The 13,296-nt window shown below is 36.7% G+C and overlaps 1 long non-coding RNA gene across 4 annotated transcripts in view; it reads right to left on the bottom strand.

Annotated features, from left to right (window-relative positions):
* LOC141420731 (uncharacterized) overlaps positions 1-13,296 on the bottom strand; it is a 73,723-nt gene that overhangs the window by 9,801 nt on the left and 50,626 nt on the right. For 2 of the 4 annotated variants that reach the window (XR_012445285.1, XR_012445286.1), the window contains exons 3-4: positions 2,274-2,397; positions 1,845-1,940 (exon numbers count right to left, since the gene is read on the bottom strand). This is a non-coding gene — a long non-coding RNA (uncharacterized lncRNA). Of the gene's footprint in view, positions 1-1,844; positions 1,941-2,273; positions 2,398-7,634; positions 13,039-13,296 lie in introns of those variants that run through there. The other 2 variants (XR_012445284.1, XR_012445287.1) reach the window with 1 other exon arrangement.

Raw genomic sequence — 13,296 nt, 5'->3', positions numbered from 1 at the left:
AACGTTCTCTAAATAACAAAACCTTTTATCTTCAGTTCTCTAAGATGTTGATGAAGGTGGCTTATTGTGTCTGAGGTTTTGACAGTTAGTGCCTCTGGCAGTTCCAGGTTGTTCCTGGCATAACTTGACTTGGTCACCTTGATGTGGTCAGGGTCTGACAGTCTCCCTTGATGACTTAGTCCCAGCATGGCTAATGGAACCCAGCCGGTGATCTCCTAAGAGCAAATGTCATATCCTCCAAGCTGTCATCCTCTCTGGCCCAGTCAGTCAACCCAAAGGAGTCTGATGTGCTGAGTACCACCCCATCAAAAGGGCCCCACTCCAGTCCCTCTGGGCTTCGAAGGCCCCTCTGGGACTGTGCCACATTGGGGTCACCATTGCTTTTTGGGATGCCATCTCCTTACCTCTAATAAACCTTCATTACTACATCCTGTGTCCTGCCTGGATTCTTTCATGCCATACATAAAGAAGAGACTACAGGAGCCTGCAACAATCTCACTTATATGTGAAACAGAATCACTTGAATACAAATACAGTGTAAATGGTTTCTGCCAGGAATTGGGAGGTAGGAGCAATGGGGAGATGTTGCTCAAAAGGTATGAAGTTTCAGTCATAAGATGAATACCTCTGGATGTCTAATGTACAGCATTGTAACTACAGTTGTAATGCTGTAACCTTTGCTTTAAATCTGAAAAGAGCAGATTTTATGTCTTTACAGCCTCCCCACAAGGGTAATTGTAAGTGGTGATGGATGTGCTAATTTGATTGTGGAAATCATTACATAATGCATATATATATCATATCATCACGTTGTATATCTTGAATATATACAATTTTTACATGTCCATGTTTTTTAAATTAAAAAACAAAGCAAATCACTTTTATCAATTGGACAAATAGTCTAAAACAAGGATTGGGGGAAATGAACAACTATAGAACTTCTTGGTTGGTCTTGACCATTTCCTAAGAAAGTCAGGAGCTCCAGGCCCAGAATGCTTTTCCTTGAGCAACGCTCATTGGAATCCTGCCCTGCCTCCTCTGGGATCCGTGCTGACCCATGGAGAAGAAAATCTGAGGGACTCTTAGTCACTCTGTTGGAAATAGAACTTCAGGCTAGCTGGTGTCCAGCAACCACCTCTGTGTAACTTCTCCTTGGGGCACCCATGGTTTCTCTGGCCAAAAACCCCATAGGAATTCTTAAGCCCTTGCTCCCCCATCACAGGCTTGTGATTTCTTTAACCAAAGTATTGCAAGCCAAGCTAATCGTCTTTCTACCTTCAAAGTCCTGAATGGAAATGTCTTAAACTTTTCCCAGTGACCAACTTCCTTCCTGAAAGTTCTATTCAATCTGCCTCTACATCTAGAGGGAGGACACCCTTCTACCTTGGCCTCATTTTTCTTGTTTTTCAACGGTCTACCATTTTGCCACTTTTTTTTTTTATTTCAAACTTACTTAAAAGAAGAAGGCTAGGAGCATGGTTTGAGTTTAGAGTGCCTGCCTAGCAAGCACAAGGCCCTGAGTTCAAACTCCATGAAAAAACATAGCCACACTTTACATAAGGATGGCACAGTTCTGGGAAAGACATTGTTAGGTGGTTTCAAGGTGCAAACTTCACAGAGTGTACTTACACAAATGTGGCTGGTGGCGCTCACTGTGCACCTGGGCCGTGTCCTATTGTCCCTAGGCTAGGAACCCATACAGCATATTACTGGACTGAAAACACTGTGGCAACTGTGACACAATGGTAAAAATTTATGTATTTAAACTACCTAAACATAAAAATGTACAATAAAACATGGTCTAAAGGATTAAAAAAAATGCTACACCTGTGTGTGGCTCTTACCTTGATGGAGTCTGCAGTAGTGGAAGTTGCTCTAGGTGACTCGGAATGAGTCCTCAGCGATGCCGAGGATATCACTGTGCACTGCATTTTGCTACTCTAAATATATAACACAAGTATTTATTTCTTCAATAATAAATTAACCTCAGGTTTGCTATAACATTTTTATCTTATGAACTTAGTAATTTGAAAAGACTCCTTTGCAGTAACACCTAGCTTCAAGCAAAAAGACATTGTATAGCTTTATAAGGATATTTTTCTTTATATTCTTATTGTATAATTGTTTTTCTGTTTTTTTATAATTTTAAGTTTTGTCTTCTATTTTTGAAGTTATTTGGTTAAAAAGTAAGATGCAAAAACACATTTTAGCTTAGGCCTCCACATGGTCAGTTTCGTCAATATCACTGTCTTCCACCTCCATGTATTATCCACCTGGAAGATCTTATGCAGCTTCCACCTTCTAGGATGACCATGACTTTATCCAGATCCCTCTTGAAGGACTTGCCTGAGTCTGTTTCACAGTTAGCACTTTTTTTATAAGTAGAAGAGGTATACTCTGTAATAATGATAAAAATATAATATGTAAACAGTAACATAGTCATTTATTATCATTATCAAATATCATGTACTTGTACTATACAGAAGTTCTTCAAACTATTCTGTAAAATAGAAAGGGAAGGAATGCAATCAAACTCATTCTATGAAGCCGGTATCACTCTGATACCAAAGCCCAACAAGGACACAATAATAACAAAATAAAAAATTATAGACCAATTTCCTTGATGAACATAGATGCGAATATTTCTCAATATAACACTTGTATACGGAATTCAACAATACAGCCCACACCCTGATCAAGTTGGTTTCATTCCAGGGATGCGAGGATGACTCATCACATGCAAATCAATAAATGTAACACAGCACATAAACAGAATCAAGGGCATGAACATCACAACAGACGTGAAAAAGCCTTTGACAAAATTCTGCAGCTAGCTTTGAAGAAACTAGGAAGAGAAGGAACATTACTTCAACACAATAAAGGCTATATATGACAGACCTATAGACAACATCATAATAAATGGGGAAAAACTAAAATCATTTTCTGTAAAGATAGGAATGAGACAAGTGTATTCACTCTCCTTACTCTTACTCAGTATAGTACTGGAATTCCTAGCCAGAACAATAAGGCAAGAAAAAAAAATAAAATAAAAGTCATTCATATAAGGAAGAAAGAAGTCAAATTATTCCTATTTATAGGTAATATGATCCTATACACAAAAGACCCTAAAGACTGCAAAAACAAGAAACCTCCTAGACTTTCAGCAATGTAGCAAGATATAAAATGAACATACAAAAATCTGTAGCTTCTTTATATACCAACAATGAACAAACTGAGAAAGAAATCAGGAAAGCAATTCCACTAACAATAGCCTCAAAAATACCTAAGAATAAACTTAACCAAGGAGGAAAAAGACTTCTATAATGAAAAAAATAAAACCTTGTAGAAATAAGTTGAAGATATCAGAAGACAGAAAGACCTCCAATGTTCATGGATTGGTAGAATCAACATTGAGAAAATGGCTATATTGCTGAAAGCAATCTATAGATTCAATGCAATTCCCAAAAAAATTCCAATATTATTCTTCACAAAATAGAAAAATCAATCTTAAAATTCATATGGAACCATAAAAGGCAAAGGCATTTCTGAACAAAAAGAGCAATGCTGGAGGTATCACAATGCTAGACTTCAAATTATCTTACAGAACCAGAGTAAACAGACAAACAAACACCAGCATGGTACTAGCACTAAATCAAGCAGGAAAACAAATGGAACAGCACAGAAGACCCGGAAATAAACCCAAACAGCTACAACACTCTAATTTTTGACCCTGGAGCCAAAAATATACTTTGGAGAAAAGACAGCCTTTTCAACAAATGGTGCTGTGAAAACAGGATAGTCACATGTATTAGACTAAAACCATTCTCTTAGCTCTTACTCTGTACAAAAAATCAGTTCAAAATGCATCAAATATCTTCATGTAAGACCTGAAACTTTGAAACTACTATGGGGAAACATAAGGAAAATACTCAAAGATACAGGAATAGGCAATGGCTTTCTAAATACAAATCTACTTGCTCAGGAAATAAGAGTAAGAATTGACAATTGGAATTGTATCAAATTAAAAAGCAACTGCACCTCAAAGGAAACAATTATTAGAATGAAGAGACAAAAAACAGAATAGAAGAAAATTATTGCCCGCTATTCATTAGATAACGATTAATATGCAGAATATACAAACAACTGAAAAAGTAAACACCAAATGAACAAATAATCCAATTCATAATCGGGCAAATGAATTGAACAGACAGTTCTCAAAACAAATGCAAATAGTTAATAAATATATGAAGAAATGTTTACTGTCCCTAGCCCTAATGGAAATGCAAGTCAAAACTACACCGAGATTCCATCTCATGCAGTCAGAATAACAATCTTCAAGAAAAAAAAAAAAAGCAAATTCTGGCAAGGATGCAGGGGAAAAGGAACTCTCATACACTATTGGTGGGAATGTAAACTAGTACAACCACTACAGAAATCTGTATGGAGGTTCATAAAAAAGCTAAAAATAAACCTACCGTAGGATCCTGCTGTATCACTCTTGGGCATATATCCTAAAGAGTGCAAATCAACATACAAGGGGATACGTGAACATCCATATTTATCACTCTATTCCAAAGAGCCAAGCTTTAGAAGCAGCCTAGGTGCCCAAAAACCAATGATTTGATATGGAAATGTGGTGTATATATATACAAAATGGAGTATTATTCAGCCATAAAGAAGAATGAAATATATCATTTGCAAGAAAATGCATAGAACTGAAGACCATAGTGTTGAGTGAGATGAGCCAAAATCAAAAGATCAAATTTTTGTTGCATTTTTTTAGTTATATGCAGAATCTAGACCTGTAATGACAGTAATAGTAATAATAATATGACAATAATAGGACTTGACTGCTGGTGGGGTATCAGTGGGAAGAGGAATGAGGAGAGGAGAGGATTCTGGGAGAGGTAAGTAAGCAAGAGCAAAGTATGTAGGAAGAAACCCACTAAATAATGTTTGTTAAATGGGGGGGAAGTAGGAAGAGGATTAAGTGGGTGTCTTAGAGGGGATGAACTTGTTCAAAGTGCAGTTTATCCATCTATGGAATATCAAACCCCATTATACAATTAATATACACTAATAATAAAGATAAAAAGTATAGCATAGATAATATGTAGCCAGTAACATATGCACTTATCATCATTACCAAGTGTCATGTAACCATATTGTACAGAACGGTATGTGCTATACTTCCATACAACTGGTACTGCAGCAGGTGTGTTTACATCACCGTAGCACATGAGTGTTCTGCTCTGGCATCTGATGGCTGCAATATCACTACTCTGGGAAATGTTAGGCTCCATTCTCATCTTACCATCATTTATGCCATCTGTCATTGACCAAAATGTTGTTATGTATTGCACTACTGCAGTGACATGGATTTACACTGTGGAATCGTTTCCTCTTGCTGTATTTGGACCTAAATCTTATTTTCCTAAAAATGTCCCTAAAGTTTCATAGTGTTTATAAGGTTAAACAAAATTAGCTCAGGAAAAGAACAAGTGTTTCTTAAAAACATTTCCCTCAGATTCCTTGTAGAAGGAGACTGAATAAAGTAATGACGAAATCCTCTCTATACATGTGGCACAATCACAGCAGCCAGTTATCCTTCTAGTACAGGCTGATAGCATCAGAATGCCATCACTGTGGCAAAACAATCTATGGTTGCTGTTGTTCCTGTCCAGAAACTCAGCTCTCTAAGAAGCTGGCTTGACTCAAGAATGAAATTCAAACTATCCACCAGAAAAGGATTCAGCCTTCCATGGATTGTGGTTCATCTAGTCAAGCTTTGGAAAGGTGCAGGGTAATAGAGGATTTGAGAGTATTCCCTTAACTAAGCATACAATTAGGTAGAGTCTATGTAGCTTGTTAAGTCCAGGGCCATATGCTCTTTGAAGTCACCTAGTCTGCTAATGCAAGCAATACAATGGAATAGCCCAAGGGACAAGGCGTAAGAAATGCCTAAATGGGGGCTCTCAGTGTTGTTGGCCACACATGTTACAATATCGTTGCTAGGTGTCTTACATTAGATGTAAATTCTTTGATCCAGCAATGCTATTTCTAGGTTATCCTTAAAGAACTATTTCATAGTGTGAAAATATTAATACATGATATATTTGTCCTATCATTATGTAAATTCATGAATACTGTAAATGGCTAATTCCAAATTGTGTACCCTGTGTATAATGGAATTCTATTTAACTATTAATCAGAATGTCTCAGGTGAACATTTATGCTTACGGCCACTGATAAGCTTTAAATAGAACAGTTTACAAAATAATAGAAGATGTGATATAATTATATGAAAAATGGTACCAGTGTGTTACTATGTATGTGGAATAATAGATTTTGTACAAAATAATTATTCCCTTCACATTGCTTTCTATGGAGTCCTCTAAATTCCCATTCCTTTTTCCTTTAGCAACATCAATTACATATATTTCTAGTTACTCTCCGTTGTTAAAAATATTCTCCTATTTAAAATTTCAGTCTCATTGCCATCTTTTGTGTATGAGTGTGTGGTACTGGGGTTTGAACTCAGGGCTTCACACTTGCTAGGCAGGCAATCTACCATGTAAGCCGCTCTTCCAGCCCTACATTTTTAATCTTAATTCCAGTTCAATGTCATTTCCTGCTACTTGGTGTCAACTTGAGGAATGTAAAAGGTGAAGGGATGGCCTGCTCTGCTCTTTATTGAGCTGGCCCCTCATTTTTGGGTTCTTTTATGCTCTGACAACCATGAGCTGAAAGCACTACCTGGTGTGGGGTGGGTACCCACATGCAGACTCTTCCAGACCTCTTAACAGAGCCTCAGAGGACCTGTCAATAAATTGCACCCTCCCAGATATGTTAGATCAACCCTCAAATTCTTTGTTAATTCTTACCACATCAAATCACTTGCATTTTCGTCCTGGATCCCCCTGTGAAGCGGGCAAGAGAGCTCAACCCTGGTAACTTCTGTGGTTTCTTCTTGACCACACAAGAAGCACATGTTTCCAGAACATGCCAATGCCACTAAACAGGTGCAAGTGCCCCAATGACAGCTCCTCTTGCTCCCCTCCTCCCTCTCCTCTCCATGCTCATTTCCTTTGCAAATCAGGCAGTCAGTTCAACATGATGTAGACATCTATCTGGAGAGTTTATTCCAGCTACTCCTTGTTGCATATTCCCCAACTTGTTTCAGTGATACTGTATATTTGTCCTCACTTGACTTTGAAGAGGAAAGTACATGACCATTCTATCAGGTGAAAGGAAGAAAAATCCTCCTTATCCTTAATTTAAATACCCTATAAAGCCAATGTCCTCAACGATTCCCCTTTCTTTTCTTCCAGACTGAAGAAAAGAGTGTGGGAGGTTAGCTGGTGACAGAGGTGCTGGTTCTGTCTCCTTTTTTAAAGCCCTGTATAAGGTGTGTAGCCCCAAGGCTGGCTATTTATCTCTTGCGGGGACCTCAGCGCTTCTTCGTTTCATCTTTGAGACTTCATGTAAATTTCAGAGACAGTGGAAGAAGTCCCAAATGATATTTTATAAGTAGAAACAGAAGTTCTGAAAAAGAAATATATATATGTATCTATATACATATATATCTTTATGTATATAGATACATATATATGTCAAAATGTTGTCTATGTTAATGTAGTAAAATGTGGTTTTGTAATTTTCTGCCTTCTTCTTGCCTGTGCGTTCTAAGTTTTCTGTTCTAAATCTGTCTTGCTTTCATAAAAAAGGAATTAATGAATATGTTTTTATTTTAGAAAACAAATTTTCATCCTAATAGCAAAAGGGATAAGTAAGTTGTGGTACATCCTCCCAATGGAATACTACTAAATAATAAAATGAAACAACTCCTACAAGCTACTACTGAAGAGCAAAAGAAATCTGACACAGTGGAGCTTGTTTCATTTATAGGAATGCAATTTCATTTATATGAGGTCCTAGAACAATTAAAGTTCATCTTTAGTGAGAGAAATCAGGTCACTAAACACATAGATTGGAGAATGGAAAATATTGACCTCAAAGACCCCAAAGGAAATTCCTGGGGTCTTGGAAATGTCGTTGTCTTTGTTGTGGTGATTAATTTAGGTTAGACATTTTCCTTAAATCATTGAGTTGTATACTTAAAATGGGTACATTGCATCATAGGTAAATTTTCTTTACTCAAGTTAGTGTTTTGAAAAAATTTTATGTTGCTTGGTTCTTTTTGTAAAATCAGTGAGGTATGATTTGGGAGAATGTTTAGGAGAAAACACTGGGGAAATGTTTCTGACTTGGATTTGTCAATGACTTCTTAAATATGACAGTAAAAATGTAAACAACAAAAGAAAGGTAAGTTTGACTTCATTAAAATGTGTGCATCAAAATATTATCAAGAGAGTGAAAAGACAATTCATAGAATCTAAGAAATATTTGTTAACCATTGTCTGAATACATAAAGAACATTTACAATTCAACAATAAAAAGGAAAAAAATTCAATTTTAAAATGGTCACAGGAATTATATGCCTATAATTCCAGCATATAGAAGGCTGAGGCAGGGGTCTTGAGAGTTCAAGGTCAGCCTGAGTTATATAGCAAATTCAAACTCAAACTGGGCTACACAGTGAGATGCCATCTCAAAGAGATTTACTAAACTTGAAATAACTTGTGCAAAGTATATAAGGACTTCTTGAGGAGCTTAAAAAATGGAAAGGTACGATTTAGAGGAGGAAATTCTGATGGACTTAAATATCCTTAAACATACCCTTTTCCTGAGGAGATAATGTGCCATAATGGTCTTTGTCTCTTTGAACAACATTATAGAATCTTCTAGAAAAGCAATGGACTCTACATTGAGAATTGCCAAAAGGAAGAGTGTGTTCTCAACAGATGGTGGAGAGTTTAAATAAATAAAAATAAAAACAAACAAACAAAAAAAACAGAAAAAGAAAAGGTTACAGGTCTTGAAAAGATAGCCAAAGGGCCAGGAAGCATATAAAAAAGTGCCCAATGTCACTGATCATTAGGGAATGCAAATCTAAGCCACAATGAGATACTACTGAGCACCCACTAGGTTGGCTATAATAATAAAAAAGAAGAAAACAAGTATTGGGGAGGATGTGAAGTAATTGAAATGCTCATATATTTCGGGTAAGAATGCAAAATGGTGCAACTGCCTTGGAAAAGAGTTTGGTGATGCTCCAAAAGTTAAGAACAGTATTACCACAAGACTCAGCAATTACGTTTCTGGGTATCTACACAAAAAAAAGAAAGTTATACGCAAATGTTCATAGCAGTTGTATTCACAAAACACAAAAGATGGAAATAATGCAAAATAGCCATCATCAGACGAATGAATACACGAAATGTGGTACATCCATAAGATGGATCATGTATTCTGCCATGAAAAGGAAGGAAGTACTGATGCATGATCTAGGGATGAACCTCAGCTATCTTGTGCTCCATGAAAAGAAGCCAGACCCCAAAGTTCCAATGTTGTATGATTCTATTTATGTTTAATATCCAGACTAGATAATTCCATAGAAATAGAATATACAGACTGGTGTCTGGAGAGGGACATTTTCCTGACTTGTGCACAGATGCCTTCTTGCTGTGTGCTCACATGGCCTTTCTATGGTGTGTGCATTTGGGAAGACGGGAGGACACTAATCCTGTCACGGGAACTCCACTCTCAGGACCTCTCTTAAAACTGATTCTCTCTCAAATACTCCACGTTCAGCATCATCACATTGGTGATTATGTCTTGCACATATGAATTATGGGAACACAAACATTGTGTGTATGTATGTATCTCTAGTATGTGAACACACGCAACTTTCTTTTAAAGTAAGAAAAAACGCAAAGAAAAAAGTAATTATTTTTCCATCTTTTAAAGCCTTATTAGAGTAAATGAGAAATTTCCCATTATCCTAAAATCTACCCTTTGATTCATATTTATAATGCTATCCTGAAACAGCTGAATCTTTTGTCCATGTCTTTGTAACTATTGCTTCCTTAGGCCAAACTAGCCTTGGTGGAAGTGAGAAGTTAAGGATCAAATATCACGTGTTCCCCACTAGGCAGGCAGGGGTGCTCAAACATTAGGGAATGCTCCCATTCATGCCATGTTTCCAGATCACAGCATGGAGAGTCACTGAGACTCTCTTAAATCCACATCAGTTACCTGACAGTGTCTCAGGTGGTTCAGATATTTTCTTTTATTGTTGTTCATATTTCTTTATCTGAACAAAGCCATGTTACCTTGTATGTCATGGCATCATTCAGCACTCATCTATGGAATACCATTGGTTCCAAGCCTACTACTCATCAAAAAAAGAATTCTCTCTGCTGCCAGTGTTGACATTTTTAATTTGTTTGGTGGGTGCACATGGGCTCTTTAAAGATAATTGTAGCACTTTCTTTTGAAATAACACTGTTCTGGAACAAATTGTGTCCATTTTTTTCCAGAAAACCAAAGGACAATTTGGTGAAACCAAATCCAAATAAACTGGATCCCTCTGACTGGGATCCAAGGACAGTGTCCACAAACTCTGGGGACCTCCTACCTGGAGATTTATTCCCTGTCACTCTGGATCTCTTTTCCAGAGTTGAGGGAAGACTTTGTCTACTCCCTTCAGGAAGATACCTGCTATTGTCCAAGAACTTGACTTTAAATTCTTCTCATTAATTTTCCAAGAGGGTCCATCAGAGGCACATGAAGAGATTACTCCTAATACATGATTTGGGACGTCAAAGTTCATAAGCTAGAACTTTGTAGATTAGATTTCTTAATCTTCTTTGTCTCCAGGTATCTACAAAACATTTTCCTGTTGTTAAACTTGGGAAAGCAGGAATGTATGTGCTTCTTAATCTCTTGAAAAGTTAAAAAAAATTGTGATGTATTTGTTTATTACAAATTTAGCTTTGACTAGGATAAAATATGGGGAAACACATTTATACAAGTATTCCGTTAAGTCAATAACATTTTCCCTTCTCCCTTATTGCATCCTCATATATTTAGTACTTTTTAATGTGGCATATGTATTCTACTCCAAAGGTAAAATTCTGGTGGTAGCTTTTTCTTCCATACAATCATGGGAAATTTTTTTAACTGAAAAACAGACAAACACATTCACATTGGTTTGTATTTCTAAGGGTGAATACATGTAAATGAAGATAGAAATCATCTTTCTGAAAGCTCTCCATGACACCCCGTTAGGTTGGCCATGATTAAAGAAAGGGGAAAGAAGTATTGGTGAGAATGTGAAGGAACTGGAATTCTCATATGATACTGGTAAGTTATTTTGTTGTCAGTCTTTTTTTTTTTTGACAAATACTCAGTCTGGAACACAATTCTAGTTGGACATTTTTTTAGCTTTTGATCCTTTGTAAGTGAATGATCTTTCCTTTTTAGCCTTTGCTACTCCTATTATCGGGTTTTGATAGTTGACAGTTCACTATGAAGGTTTTCTATAGTTTGGTTCTTCAATGTCCTCCCAAAGCCCAATGTGTTAAAAAGGCTTGGTCCCCAGAAAGATGCTCTTGGAACGTGGTGGAACTTTTAAGGAAGGTCCTGGTGGAACATGTTATGTCCTTGAGGACATGCCCTTGAAGGGGACTGGGGAACTGTGGCCCCTTCTTTGCTTTCTTTTGATCCCTGGTCACAAGGCTAGTGATTTTGTTCTACCACATGCTCCTACCATGAAGTACTACTGCCTTTCCACAGATATCATCCATCAGACAGGAGCCATCAAAATTGGAGCCAAACTAAAGCTCATTACAAGGTAACTACTTCAAGTATTTTGTTCTAGAGATAGAAAGCTGACAAACACAAGTGTCTAGATATTTATTATTATTGTTGTTGTTGTTTTACTTGTGGTTTTCTGTGTGATTCTTTCATGCTCTATGAAACATTCTTCAATCAGTGTCTCTTCTCTGTTTTCTCTATTCTCCACTTCTGGGATTCTAATACTGTATTTGGTGGACTTTCTCATTCTGTCTTCCAAATCTCTTAACATTTTCCATCTCTTTTTCTTTGTACTCTGCATTTTTTTTTTTTGGTGGAACTAGGGTTTAACTCAGGGCTTGTGTTTGCAAAGCAGGCATTCTACTGCTTGTGCCACAGCTCCAGTCCATTTTGCTCTGTTTATTTTTTTTATGTATCATCAAATTTATTAGGAAATGACAGTTTTTCCAAAGTGGTTGTACCAATTCAACTTTGATCAACAATGTGTGACCTGTTCTGTTATTCCACATCTTCTCCAACATTTGATATTATTGGGCTTTGAAAGTTATGCCAATCCAGTGGGTATAAAATGCTGTCTCCTGTGATTTAACTTGCATTCTCTTAGATAATCCTCAGTCTCTTTTCATATACTTGCAGGTCATTGATATCTCTTTGGCTGTTTGCACAAGCTGGCCTCAAACTGCCATCTTCCTAATCTCAGCCTTACTGAGGATTACTGGTGTGAGCCACCTGACACCTGGCAATGTGAAGAATTTTTAATAATTTATTCCCACTTATTTTCCAGTTCAATAATTCTTTTTTAATTCCTTTAAATATCTTGTGTGATTAATTATGTGCCTTCTCTTATAATTCTAATATTTCAAATTCTATGAGGATTTAAGTTTTTTGGTTCTGTCCATGATTTTTGTTGCTTTTTCACTTGAGATTCTTTTTACTTGTATTTTTAGTTGACCTTCATCTGTGGAAAAGTTGGAGGCTTAAATTGATGATTCTTTTTTCCAGGGAGGATTTACACTTACTTCAGCTGGGGCATGGCTGCTGTGGGACAAGTCTAGTCTCTGTGGAATCCCTGACTTCATCAGGGAGCTTCAGAATCAAAGGCCAGTTTATAGCACAGGGTGTTTTGTTTAGTTTTGTTTTCTTCTTGGAAATATCTTTGCAATCTGGCAGCCCAGCAGTGACAATTTTCTTTCAATATAGAATTCATAGCAAGAGAGTCACTCAGAGCTCTGTGTCCTCATATTTCTTGTAATAGAAACCTCTGCTTTAAATCAGTTGACTTTACATTATGCTAAGCTTATTTGTATATGGAGAGGCCTAGGGAATAAACAATAGAAAAGATTAGATCTGTTAGCATTCAAAATCATTGTAATAGTATGAAGAAAAGTAAAATTGCTTGTATCCAAAGAATGACATTACACTAATTTCTCTATGAACATTCAAACAATCACTTGCTAAGGCAAGAATAAAATTGTGTGTTTTTTGAGCTATGTCTCCATTGGGTTGATAGTATCCCCATCAATTCATTTGTGTTATTCAACCTAAAAAAAAAAAAAGACAATAGGAGAAATTCCC

This window comes from Castor canadensis, chromosome 2 (assembly GCF_047511655.1).
Source record: "Castor canadensis chromosome 2, mCasCan1.hap1v2, whole genome shotgun sequence".
In the NCBI taxonomy this organism is placed as follows: Eukaryota; Metazoa; Chordata; class Mammalia; order Rodentia; family Castoridae; genus Castor; species Castor canadensis.
This window is presented reverse-complemented; position numbering and strand designations above follow the sequence as displayed.